General features: G+C 44.4%; 1 protein-coding gene and 1 long non-coding RNA gene across 2 annotated transcripts in view; both read left to right on the forward strand.

Annotated features, from left to right (window-relative positions):
- FBXW4 (F-box and WD repeat domain containing 4) overlaps nucleotides 1–12,551 on the forward strand; it is a 60,496-nt gene that overhangs the window by 33,281 nt on the left and 14,664 nt on the right. The gene's annotated exons all lie outside the window — the stretch shown is intronic.
- On the forward strand, nucleotides 4,432–7,586 carry LOC148183792 (uncharacterized). The gene is made up of 3 exons (XR_015773198.1): nucleotides 4,432–4,554; nucleotides 6,748–6,973; nucleotides 7,505–7,586. It is a non-coding gene; the product is annotated as an uncharacterized LOC148183792 (long non-coding RNA).

Below are 12,551 nucleotides of genomic sequence, written 5' to 3' on the forward strand. Positions count from 1 at the left end.
TTCAGGCATCCCTGAGCTGTAGGAAGCTCATCACTTCCTCCCAGTGCAGCCTTTGATTGGAGTCCACAGAGATGCAGCCCAATGTGAATTGATGGCCATGTAATTGGTTCTTGTGTACTTGCATGATAAAAGTTGAGTGACAGTTTGAACTGAGACACTTGTAACTGGTTACAGAACTAAATACCGATGCTCAAGTAATGCACTCATTTCAGTGTAGGACGTGTGAGTGAGCTTGGTTTTGGCATTTCTTTGTGTGGGTGTTTGACTTACCAAGTAGAAATTGTTCTTTTAATAGCTGTGTTTTTGGATGTGACTTCCTAAGTTCTCAGAGCACATGGAAACAGAGCAAGCCATGGAAAGGAAAGGAGGAAACTGTGGTTTCACACTCCAACCCGCAAAGCTGCCTATGCATTTAAAGCTTCCAGACTTTTCTTCCTTGAAGTGTTGGTAGACTGACTGCCAGCAGGTTGTCCTACTTCACCTAGACAGCAGCTTACTCAGTGACAGGAGGCAGTGTGGTAATTAATATCCCTTTATCAGATATTTTTTGTCATCAAAGGACAATGTGTGTTAGGGAATCTTTTGTTCCATTGCAGACTTGAGATGTGTGCCTGAAGAGTCTCTCAGTCCCTTTCAATGCAATCCTTTCCCTCTTATATCATTTTATGTGTAATTTTTCCCCAATATACTGACATAAAGCATCATAATAAGTTACTGCTCACCTTCTTGTCATATCCTTTCCCTATCTCTATGCCATTTATTTTGCCTGATCACTTTCCTATCTGGCCTATCTTCATCTGGCTTATCTCAGTTATCAGTGAAATTTAATAATTTTTAGCCTGCCTTGCAGCCCAGCTTGATTACAGATACTGAAGGTGATAACCTGTGCTGTAAAACTGTGCATTACTGATGTCAGTGTGGTTTGAACTCTGGCTTCTGCAAAACTTTCCTAGAGAGTTTTTGTGTGGTTTGGGATCTGTGTGGAAAGTGGCCACTAAACATCTTTATGCCTTTGATGTGTATTATCTGTTAATGAAACCTTGTATGCCTTTCTCTGCATGCAGGGCTGGGGCTTTCTGACCTGACTGGCAGGTTTTATTTCTCACTCTGGTGCTTGCTCACAACCAAGCATGCCCTGAACCTGCAGATGGGGAGGAGGGGTTTTATTCAGGATCTTGGTTGCCTAGGGCTGAAGAGCTGACATGCTCCAAACACGTAGTATGAAAACCCTGAAGCAAATCATATTGTGTAGAGTGGAAAACTGGGGAGGTGGAAGCTGCCCAGAGCTTTAAAGGCAAGTGGATTAAGGTTGTTGCAAGCATGTCTGTGTCAGGACTGGAATGATCAGCACAGGAAAGCTCTAGGAATCATTTCATGGCTGAGTTAAACGCAGATGAGGCTTTGCTTCCCTCCTCCACAGAGCACCTGTGTCTCCATGGCTCAGTGTCCTGGCCCTCTCTGTGTGTAGTATGTGCTCCATATACATGCCTTTCCCCTTTCACCTTTTCTAGTCTTTGGCTTCTTAAAACCCTCTGAGCATTATTTCCCTCTCCCTGATGAAGAACTCATTTAGACTTAATTTGTAAATTGTCTGAATATCAGAGGGCAGAGGAGGAAGATCAGTCACTCTGATTTTGTGATATGGCTTCTTTCCCCTAAAAGAACCAGTACAACTCCTGCCTCTGTATGCTATCGAGAAAGAACTGCTGCCCTGTGTGCTAAGATAAGGAAAGTATATATTTGTTGATAACTCCTCTTCTTCCTCACCATCCTGATCACTTTTTTCAAAACTCTCCTAAATATGAGAGTTTGAATTTATTACACGTGTCTGTATGGCAGAAGGAAAAAGACAAAAATAATTTCTGGCTTGTGGCACCAGGAAAAGAGATTCCTTCCACATCTACTTTTAAACTGAAACATTCTTGATTTTAGTTGTTTTGGCAGACCTGAAAGGATTCTCCCGTCCCCCTGACCTCACTGGCATGCATGGATTGCTGCTTATTGGAAAGTAATCTTCTGTCATGGATTCTAATGGAAAAGTTTATATAAAATGTCATTCTATATATATTTACATGCATTTTTAAAACAATACTTGTTAACTGAAAACTTTGCCAGTCACATCTGAAAAAATACTGGGATTGGTTTTGGCAGTTCCGAACCTTAAAAAATAGAAAGGCGGTATTTTATAAATAGAAATTTTCTTCTTTTGCATCATGATTCTTTAAGCCTTTTTTATACATGGGCAAATATTTAGACTTTTGTCCAAAGCACTGATAGCTGGAATATTTACTTAAATCAATTCAACATGTCCTCTTGTATGATATAGGGTTATAAGAAGAAAAAGCCCAGATATCACAAACCTGATAAGGTTTGTGATAGAGTGTGAGCACAGATGACATTACATGTCTTCCCCCACTTCCCCCACTCTGTTTCTCTGCACAGGCTTGAAATTGGTCTAGTCAAAATGGGTCTGTTTATGTCCATGCTGGCATGGATTTCACAGCAAACATACTTTGTCCAGAGGTGTCAAAAGTTGCTTCTAAGGAAAAGTCTTGAGCATTGATGGGTCAAAGGCACGCAGTATCTGGCTGAACTCATCTCTGTTCACACCTCTGTCCACATCTCTGTGACAAGTACTTAAGGCAGCTTGGGTGAGGCTGAAATAAATAGTATTGAAATTGAAAAATGATCCTTTCTGTGAGAGTCTTTCATAAAATATGATAGAAATAGATATGGCCTGAAAAGAAACTAGAATGAGGGGGTTGAACCAGGCAATTTGCTTCTCTAGTTTGCAACCTGCTGAAGCATCGTGTCACAGTTGTATTTTAGGCAGCTCAGAAAATTAAGTCTGTGCCCTGGGGGTTGTGCTGCCTGCCTACTCCCTTCCTACAATTGGAGTCCCTGAGGATCTCCTTTCCTTGTCAAGATTGTTGTAATTGCATCATCTCCAAGGGCTTGCTCAACACTCCAGTGTACCTGTCCTTTGATAATAGTGGCATCTTTTCACTTTCCTGCTTACCACCTTGTCTTCATTGCAGAATCAGGACCAAGCTTTTTGATTATGATAATTCTTCCTTTCTACTAGGATACTGCAATCATAAGAGACATGAGGTGAGTTTTTTAAAACTATGGTTTAACATTTAAGAACAAACAAAAAAATCCCCAAGACCCCATTGTACTGATGCTGTACAGCTGAGCAGCTGCTTTAACTTGTCTACAAGACCTGACAAGTCAGGACAAGCATTTCTATCCTGAAGGCAATGGTGATAATTCAAAAAAAGCATAGATGCTAACAAGTCCTGAGAATCAGCAGAGGCAGCATACCTCACACAGACTGCCAGTTTCTGGCTTGTGGGACATCTAACGTCAGTCTGATTTAACACAGGAGCAATACACTGCCAAACTGTGCGGCAAGTTTCCTGGTAGTTTTGCAAAACCAAAGTCTTGTAGCAGAAAGGGGGACAGAACAAATGAGGTCCCAATATGAAAAACAGTTTTGGTTTGCTAATGGGGGGTGCCTCAGCAAAAGAGCTGAGGGGGCCTTTGTTGCTGTCCTTCTGGTTATGGTTGTTGCCTGACTTTTGGGGCAGATGTTGGAGGAGTTGACTTATTTTCGATGATTTTTCTCAGCAATAAGAGTTCTCGCTCTGTCCTTGGCACAGTTCTTGCTATCCTATTTGGGACTTGCATGGTCCAGCTTATTCTCCCTGAGTCTGTTGCCTTTCTAAATCTCAGTGTGAAGGTACTAGACTAGAAATCCTGTGCTGGGAGCATAGGCTACATCAGGCCTTCAAGAATCTGTCATGCGTTGCACCCCTTCACATGCTTCTATTGTGCATCACTGTATCTCTTTTCTCCTTTACCGTGTTTTTGGCATCTTGCACTGCCGTGTTCCATAGGCTGGGGGAAGGATGCCATGGGTTGACTTCCTCAGTGTGTGTCCCACCGCTGACTGTGCCCCAGCTATGCCAAGCAAACTGTCCCGCTCCCACCCCCCTCCCTTGCTTGCCCCAGATTGGAGCCCCCGAGAGGTCTTTGTCAGCCTGTTGAGAGCAGCCCCCGTTCCTCCATTCCCACATGGCGCACCCTCCCCAGCAGCCCTCTCTGCATTCAGCAGTTTGGGCTGAAAGAACCTTGGCTAATTACGCCGGGCTGAAAATTACCACTTTGCTGTGTTGTCCTGCTGCTGGGCCCATTTGTGTGGGGCCTGTAGTTAGAGGGAACAAAGTCCCCCCTGTGGAGCCAGGCAGGCCCCAAGTGTGAAGCTACAGGTACAAGCAAGAGGGGAATGAAGGGAATAATTACCAGCTTCTCCAGGTGAAAGCCCCGTTAAAACTTCAATAAGCCAATTAGGGGCCAGGGTGTGTGTGTGGGGAGAGTCTCCCCCACCTATAACTGATTCCCACCAGGCAATTAACAGAAATCATTTCACGGAGGCGAGGATAAGAAATGGCTCTTAGAAATTGTCTTGGGTTGGGGGGGCCTGAAACAGCACGACTGCTGCAGTGGTCCTCATGTACTCCAACCTCCCTGCTCACTGTGTGGCCTGAAAATGTTGGTGGGGCTAGAAGGAGAGGGAGGAGGGAGGGAAAATGGCAAAGAAAAAGGAATCGCTGGAGCTTTACACCTGGACAGGCTTTGAGAAAGTGAGGGCTGGAGTTCAGAGCTTCTTGTAAGGCTGCGTGTGGGCCCAGAGCACTGAGCTCAAGGAGGCTGCTGGGTGTGGGGAAGTGGGCAAAGATCAAGCTCAGGGTGTCTTCCTCATGGGGGTAAGGGGGAAGGATAACGGGAGCAAAGTAGGGAGGAGAAACATGATGGGTGTGAAGGCTGGAAGTGGGTGTGGAGGTTGGTGAGAACTGAATGCCAAGCCCTCAGAGATCTTCCAAAGATGCATGGTAGTCTGAAGGTACAAATGGTGTCCAGTGTCTAATACTGTGCATGTATCTCATCCAGGGATCATGTTTTTCTGCTGCTCAGTCAGCAGCTTCACCTGTTCCTTCCTTTCAATTCATTCAAAAAACCCATGGAATTTTCTTAAGATGGAGATTATCTGAAATTATCTTGCAACTCCTGTGTACTGTATTGCAGATGGCATGTGCAGCAGTTGGAGGTAAAGCATGCTGTCTGGTGGGTACCTCGCAGGAGTCTTGCTCACTGGTGTTTGAAAGGTTGCTCTGGGGAGTAGAGCAAGAGTAGAGCATAGATGAAGTTGCTACAGATGGCTGAGATTTCTGTAGTGATGTTGGAAGGGAGAATGCACTATGTGAGTAATGAAGTTTAGACCCCAGTTGTTATTTCGCCTGCACTTGAAAAAGAAGCAAAAAACCCAAATAAACCTTTAACTCCACGAAACACAAATGCAACCTTAGTTACATTTTGTAACTAAGTTAAATGTTAACTTTCTATGAATTTCTAATGTTATAGCTACTGAGCATTAAAAATGTTCTTTGAGATTTTGTTCTGGTTACTGATAAGCTGATATAACTGTGCTGTAGTGGTGTTTAACCACCTAGACTCAAACTGACCTGAAAGTCCCTGTATTTCATCTTTTTTCTTCTTTTTTTTTCTTCCTTCTCTTTCTCTGCAGAAAGCTCTTTGTGGTAGGAATAGAGGGCTGTATCTCTTGCACCGCCCAGATTCTAGACTCAGAAGTGATTTCTCAGCTGAGTCATGTTTCTTTATTATTCAGCTTCTAAGATGTAACCCCAGTGGTTGCCTGCAAAGAGAGCTCTTCTCACAAAAGCTTGGTGGGCATGCAAAGACAAATCAGTTTTGGCATGAGCTTTGATTTTAAATACAAGTGACTCAGATCAGTGCCTGAATTATGTTCTGGATTAAAGTTCTGTTGTGGTTAAAGAGTCTCTTTTTTCCTGTAATAACAGTAATAACTTGAGCATCATTTGGAGTTTAAATTTGGTCTTGAGAGATAAGGGGTTCTTGTACAAAGACCTCTGCATGAACAAATACTTCATGCCTGGTGAGCCCAGAGGTTTGGGGAGTGAGGAAAGATGAAGATTGTTGGACATACCATGTAAATATGTATTTTACACTGTTAAAAATAGGTTATCAAGACTTTTCTTCAATAAAGGAGCAGGGTCGATGTCAAATACTTGTATAGCTACAAAAGCAATTCTGTTTGAAGTTCTGAAAAATGACAGCAGCATTGTGAAAAGCACTGTTCCAGTATTCCTCTTGTACAGGAATACTCAGGATCCTCAATCAGCTTTTATAGAGCTAATCTGAATGCTGTGCTTTTGAACACTTGCTTCTTCCTAAAGCGTATGTCATGTAGAGTATTGGGGAAAACTGTGATCCCTAGGTGTGAGCAGCCCTGGGAACATCAGGTCCGTTTTGTGGATTGAATCACTAGTTTCGAATCAAGGGTATTTTCCCATTCAATGCTGAAGTGTGGAAGAGTGTGCTTGTATTTGTCCTGGACAGGTCTGGAACCTTTGTCTTGATGTAACTGAGCTCGGTTTTTTTCCAGAAATGAGGATTGTGTTCTATATCTGGTGGCTTGTTTTCGCAGAACTTACCTGTACCTGCTGCAGGGCTGCTGAAGGGACAGTGATCAAGATTGCAGGTGACTTGGGCACTGAGTATGGGATGAAACTGCAAAGCAGTGAAGGCAAGATGGAAGTATCTAGGTTGGACACCTGCTAAGCAGCTTGCTAGAGTAGGGGTGATTTGTCTACCATGCCAGTAATTGGGCTTTTGGAGATATTAAAAGCTTTTTCTGTTCTTCAGCCTGAGTGCTTCTGAAGTCTGGAGGAAGACATGAAGTTAGAGGCTGAGGAGAAAGGTTGGAGAGGTGAAGCTGATGTTCCCTCTACCATGAGGCATGAATACCTCATGAATACCTGCTATGAATTACCTGGGAGGCAACAGCCTCTATCTCATGAGCTGGAGTTCTGCCTCAAATGTGACGTCATGTTTCAGCCCAGCATCTCTACAGTGCCCTTCAGTTCAAAATGTAAATACTTTCTTTCTGGGGACCGCTTTTTAATGGTCCACTTGAGGTGGCATATGAATGAGTTATTAGTCTATCTGTTCATGCATGTGTCACTGGTGTTCCTTGCAAGAGCACAGTATTTCCTCTTAGAGCAGTAGTGGTTGTCAGCTTTGCAGGGTTCATGGTCTTCTCTATGCATTTTGCTTTCTCTTTGTGCTGAGTCCATGGTGGGGTGTGGCAGAGCTCTTCTGTACCTTCTCTGTGTGACATTTATGAGGTATATCAGGAGCACAATTTAACTCTGAGTTGACTGAGATGCCTTGGGGGTTGCTGTAGCATGCACATGAGCTCAAAGAAGTAGCAGCAAACCTGCTAGAGCTTTCCAGTCTGTTTCTGGAACAAGCCTGGCTATTTGCATTCAGCCACTGGGTCTTTTCAGCAAGGTTATTCAACAAAGATGAGGCTGTGCTGCAGTGGGATTCTTCTGCTTGCTTAGTGAGCTTTAGGTGCAACTGTCTTACCTGCTTATTTTTGTTGAATTTGTGGTTACAGAATGTTGACATACAACCCAGCTGTCTTGACTTCTGAGATACTGAAGATGCTTGGCTTAGTTCTCTGGTCAACCTGCAAGAAGTACAAAGTATGCCTAAAGGAACTGGTCTGGTACAGTGAAGGGGCAACACCAGCCCTGCATGACCACTCAGTCCTGGGTTTGTCCAGCATTGCCTACATCTAAGGCGGGTGGTGTTTCTTACATGTTTGTGGTGCCTGCTTGCTCATAAAGAAGAAAATGCTAAACCGATGCTGTGCTGTTTGTTTTTTTTTTTTTCCTTGCAAATTAAATGCCTCTGGGGAAGGAGCACTTGCTTTCCTGCACTCTCGGTCTCTCTCCCTTTGTGTGTATCTGGTCTGTTAGAGAAGTCTCATGCTGGAGGTGGCGAAACTCCCTGTGCTGGGTTTCTGACCTCCTCCTCTCCCCTTCACAATGTTGTTACTGTTGCATCTGCTCTTCAGCAGGGGCTCCATCAAGTTTGTGTGACCTTAGCACTGTATTCATGTTGGAGGAGTTACCTTCCATAATGATGTCAACTGATGAGGTTGGCGGGATGGTGGCGGCCACGATAAGACATGACATGTTCTAATGATTTGCCTTAGCGAGCTGTGTGTGTGTGTGTTGGGGGGGCACAGAGGGGCTTGGAGAGGGGAGGTGGGGGCCCCACAGGTGCCGACAAAGACTTTGACCTTTGCTGCTATAATATCAGTGTTTCACAGGCAGGGCGGTTCGGTAACCCACTTTCAGCCCATCAAAAATTGATTTAATTGCAATTTTTTCCCCCAATTAGGAGCACTGGAGCTTAACTAATTGGAGTAATAGAGAGTAATAAGGCTCTGATAAAAAGCCTTCCTCTGCCTCCTTTGTATCTTGTGTCATCGCCTGTCAGAGGTCAGAGAGCTTGCATATTCTATTAGGCAGAGTTGCCTTCATTTGTACAAATTAGTTTACCCAACAGTAATTAAAATGCCAGTGCGGGTCGGGGAGAGCTGAATACAATTGATGGGCACATTGGTGAAGGATTTGACAGCTCCGGTGGCCTCCCTTGCCAAAGCGTGTCAGTGCTGAATCAAAGGCTACACAAACCCACAGACCCGTGCGTTTAACCCACGGCACCGTCAGCACCAACTGCTCTCTCCCTTCTCCTATCTCCCTTTTGGACTTGCTTTCTCTTCTCCTTCTTTTCTCATCTCACTTGAGACTTTTTAAAATAGATGTTTCCCATCTTTGAGCTGTCCTTTCTGTTGATCGCTTTCATAACACTGCTACCAACCCCCCATCCTGTCTCCCTTGGTTCTCCCCCTTCTCTCCCCCCCACCTTCCACATTCCCAGCTGCAGGGCTCTGTCAAGTAATAACTTCTTTGTTTCTCAGTCCAATGAGTCTCCATATATAATAGTTTCCAAAATGGAACAACGATGTCCAATTCCAGGGGGCAGGGGAGCGCGCCAGGAGGAAGGAACAGGCTCTTGCACGTGTCAAGCAGATTCTGGATTTGAAATCCCTGAAGAGCAGAATAGAACTAGAGAAGCAATCTGTTTACAGTACAGGGGAAGGGCACAAGCCTGGGGAACAGGGGAGGTGTAGAGAGAAGAGGTGGAAAAGGACCTTTTACCCAGGTTCCTTCAATGAAATTGTGTTGCGGGATTCCCAGCTCAGGCAGGACTCACTCTGGAGGCTGGGTTGATAGTGGGGAAAGTATATGTTGTTCAATGTGATTTGCATTTCTGGAGCTGAGACTGTTTCCAAGCCTCAGGATAAACAGCATCTTTCCAAAAGCACTGATGGGCATCTGTCCCTCTGGTTTGCTCACATCTGTCTATGGTCTGTCCAGGATGGGGTAAAGAGGGGTGCTACACAAGTCAAACTGTAGCTGGCACCTTGGGAGCAGCCATGGGATTATTGCAGCTGGAGTGTAGCCAGAGCACTACTGCTGTTGCCAGAAATACCATGGGATCTTCAACAACCACAAGTCAGTCAGATGGAGAGTTCTTGTGTTTCTTCCAACAGCACTGCCACGTTGTGTGTTCTCTTTCGTTTCCTGGCCCAGCTTATATTGTGGGGGGATGATGTCTAATGAAATGCCTCTTCTGCAACACAGAGAAAGTCTGGCTTCTGGAGAAGCAGGCTCTTGATTGTTTTGTTGGGTTTTTTTCCCCTCTTATTTATTCCTCTCCTCTCTGTCAGTAGGGAGTTTCAAATAAGAAAGACGACATCAAAGTAGCAGATAAATTGGAAGATTCCTTGTGTTGGATATCAAAAATATACTGTTTATGAAGTACGTGTGTCTCAATGCTGTGCAAAATTCTTGCCTTCCTGGTCTGGTTTTTGGCTTGGTTTTGGTTCCTAGGGGATCCCTGTGAAGACAGCATGGCCTGTTATGGAAGCCCTACAATGATGCTTTTTTACCCCTTAGAAGGGCCTATTAGAGGGAGCTTGTAGTCATGGTAGCCAGCAGCTTTCAAAAGAACTGAGGGAAGCTTAGTGGGGAAGGGGCTTTACATCTCCAAGGCCATCTGGAGACTGGCCATAGCAGTTTTCATGGTGGATGTAGATGCATCTGATCAGTGTCAGTGTACATCAGTGTGTTGTATATACTTCAGGTAGGTGAGTCATGCCTGCATTAATATGTTTAGGGTATCCTGTACTCCCCTCTTCCCAATCTAGTCTCTTCTCAGTCTGGCTGTAGAAGCAATGTGGGCAAAATTAATTACACTCTCTAAGCTAATAACTCAGCTTGAATTGTTTTTCTTAGGCAGCTGGCAACAATGGCTGTGAAAAAGATGCACTTCTCTAAGTTGGAGGGTTTTCTTATGTGTGCTCTGCAAGACAAAAGAGCCTTTCTGAAGATAGACTGAAAGAAGCAAGCCTGATAGAAGGCTTCAGCTCCACTGAATGAAGTTTCAGAAGTTTTGGAGCCAAGCTTTACATGCTTTCCTCCAATCTGCATGTTGTTTTAGACATATGAAAGCTAACTTACGTTGGTCTTTTGCCTGAAGTAAAACTGTTACCTCTGAGAGGTTCCCAGTTATGAGACACCTGAGGCTTCAAGGTGTGTGCCTGCAGATCATACTCAAGGTGAGGGGCCCTGTATCATGCCCTGGAATCCAGACTTTCAGTTCACTCTCAGGCTTGAGAATTTCTCATTGGCACCACTACTTGTGCATGTTGTCTTGTGAATGCTGCATTCTGATGCTGCAGTGAAGGTGGCCTGCTCTTGTGGGAGAAGTCTTATCTTTGCTTGCTAATGGGCTCAGGCTGTTAAAGATAAGGCCTGCAAACCTGATCCTGCTATCCTGCTGAAGTATGAGACAAAATTCCTGTTGACTGAATAGAGTCAGCTTTACCCAGAAGAGACTTGTTTGTGGCCCTGAGGCCTGTATTTGATGCTGGAAAAAAATCTCTATCTAATGCTTTTCTCTCTCCTTTTTTTTTTTTTTTTTTTTTTTTGTCTGAGGGGTGAGGGGTAAGGACCAACGAGAGAAAGCTGAAGTCCAGAACTGTCAGCATGAGGGAGGATTAGACCTAGCTGTTCCTCCCACTTTTTTCTCCCTGTTGGTGTGCCTCCATGGTAATTTAGACCTGTGGCAACCATCAAAGCCTTGTGCATACCTTCTGCACAAAGGGGGTCTGTCTCCCACGTGAGGGTGTTCTCTGCTGGGACAGAGTCAGTTTGTCCCCCAAAAGAAAGATCTTAAAAACCCAATTGCCTGCTTGACTGACTCCCTGACTGCTATTATGTTTCTAACCACAGTAATTGACTTTAGTAGTTATTAATGGATTATGACTGGGGAGGGGGGACAAAACCCAACACCTAGCTTTGTAGCAGAGGGACCTCATGTCCAAAGTGCTACTTTCCAGACATGGGGCTTGACCAACAAACTGTCAAAGTGGGTGTCTTTGGCTTTTTTTCCTCTGAGATGGGTGACACTGGGAAAAAGGGAAATGGTCCTTGCTGTCCTGGAATATGGTAGAGAGAAGGCAGGCATTGAGCAGAAACCATGTTTCCAAAGATGAAATGCTGTACACTTTCTTAATTGATCCCGGTGGCTGCTGCACAGCAGCAGGAATTGGATTTTCCATAGATTCTCGGACTCTGGTCGAGGATTTACATGGGGAAAAGTAATGTGAGCACACTGCAGCACCTGTAGGGACAGTCCAGTGCTGCAGGTGCTTTGGCTGATTGCATGTGCACTGCGAATGAACCTGGAATTTTGCACATATGACATCCTGGTTGGAGACACTTTGAAATAGCTTTAGTTCTGCAGGCCTTTTCTAACCTAAAGGGCAGCTAAGGGTCACAGAACTTGTGGGCACCTCCAGGTATGTGAATTTAGGTGGAAGGATAGAGTAAGCACAGAAGAGGGCCTTGGTAGCTGAAGCCCTTTCTATGTTCTTGTAGCTCTTTGAAATGGTTTAATGTTATCTGCTTTGCCTCTTTTGCAGAGTGTTTTGTCAGTGCTGCTTTGGCATTATGGTCTGGAGAAGCTAGTTGCTCAGCTGAACCACAGAGACAGGAGTAGAAGGAGTCCTGAGTTCCAGTCTTGCTTCCATCTGGTCCTTCTCTGGCTTTGATTGAGTTGAGCCTGTGTTTACCACTTGGCTGCTGAGTGCTTTCTTACAGCAGCAGTAGTGCTTCTCACAGAAGTTAAAGATGCTGCAAGAATTCATTCCTGGTGCAGTAGCAGCTTGCAGACACCTTGACTTCCAAAGAAAGAATGTTGTCGAGGATCAAAGAAATTTTTAAAAACTGCTTTAACTGCTATTTTTACAATCATGACATTGTTTTCTTATTTTACTTTCGTCTTTCAGCTGCCAGCCCTGTGTCATACTGCAAAAGTTCTTCAGGCGAAGTGTAGAGATGACTTTTATTTAAAGCAGATTCCATTTCCTGTATTCATGCTATCCTTGTTGCATTGACTTAAACATAGTTTTGGCATTTTATTCTTGGTAGCTCTAATAAATATGGCTTTGTGAGAGGTCATTTGTAACTTACTTAGAAGTCCTTGTATGAGCTGCTTCCTCTTATTTGGACTGAGAATGGGAA

The sequence above is a fragment of the Pseudopodoces humilis genome, chromosome 9, assembly GCF_049639895.1.
Source record: "Pseudopodoces humilis isolate 2021_Gansu_Grassland_sample_001 chromosome 9, ASM4963989v1, whole genome shotgun sequence".
Taxonomy (NCBI): domain Eukaryota; kingdom Metazoa; phylum Chordata; class Aves; order Passeriformes; family Paridae; genus Pseudopodoces; species Pseudopodoces humilis.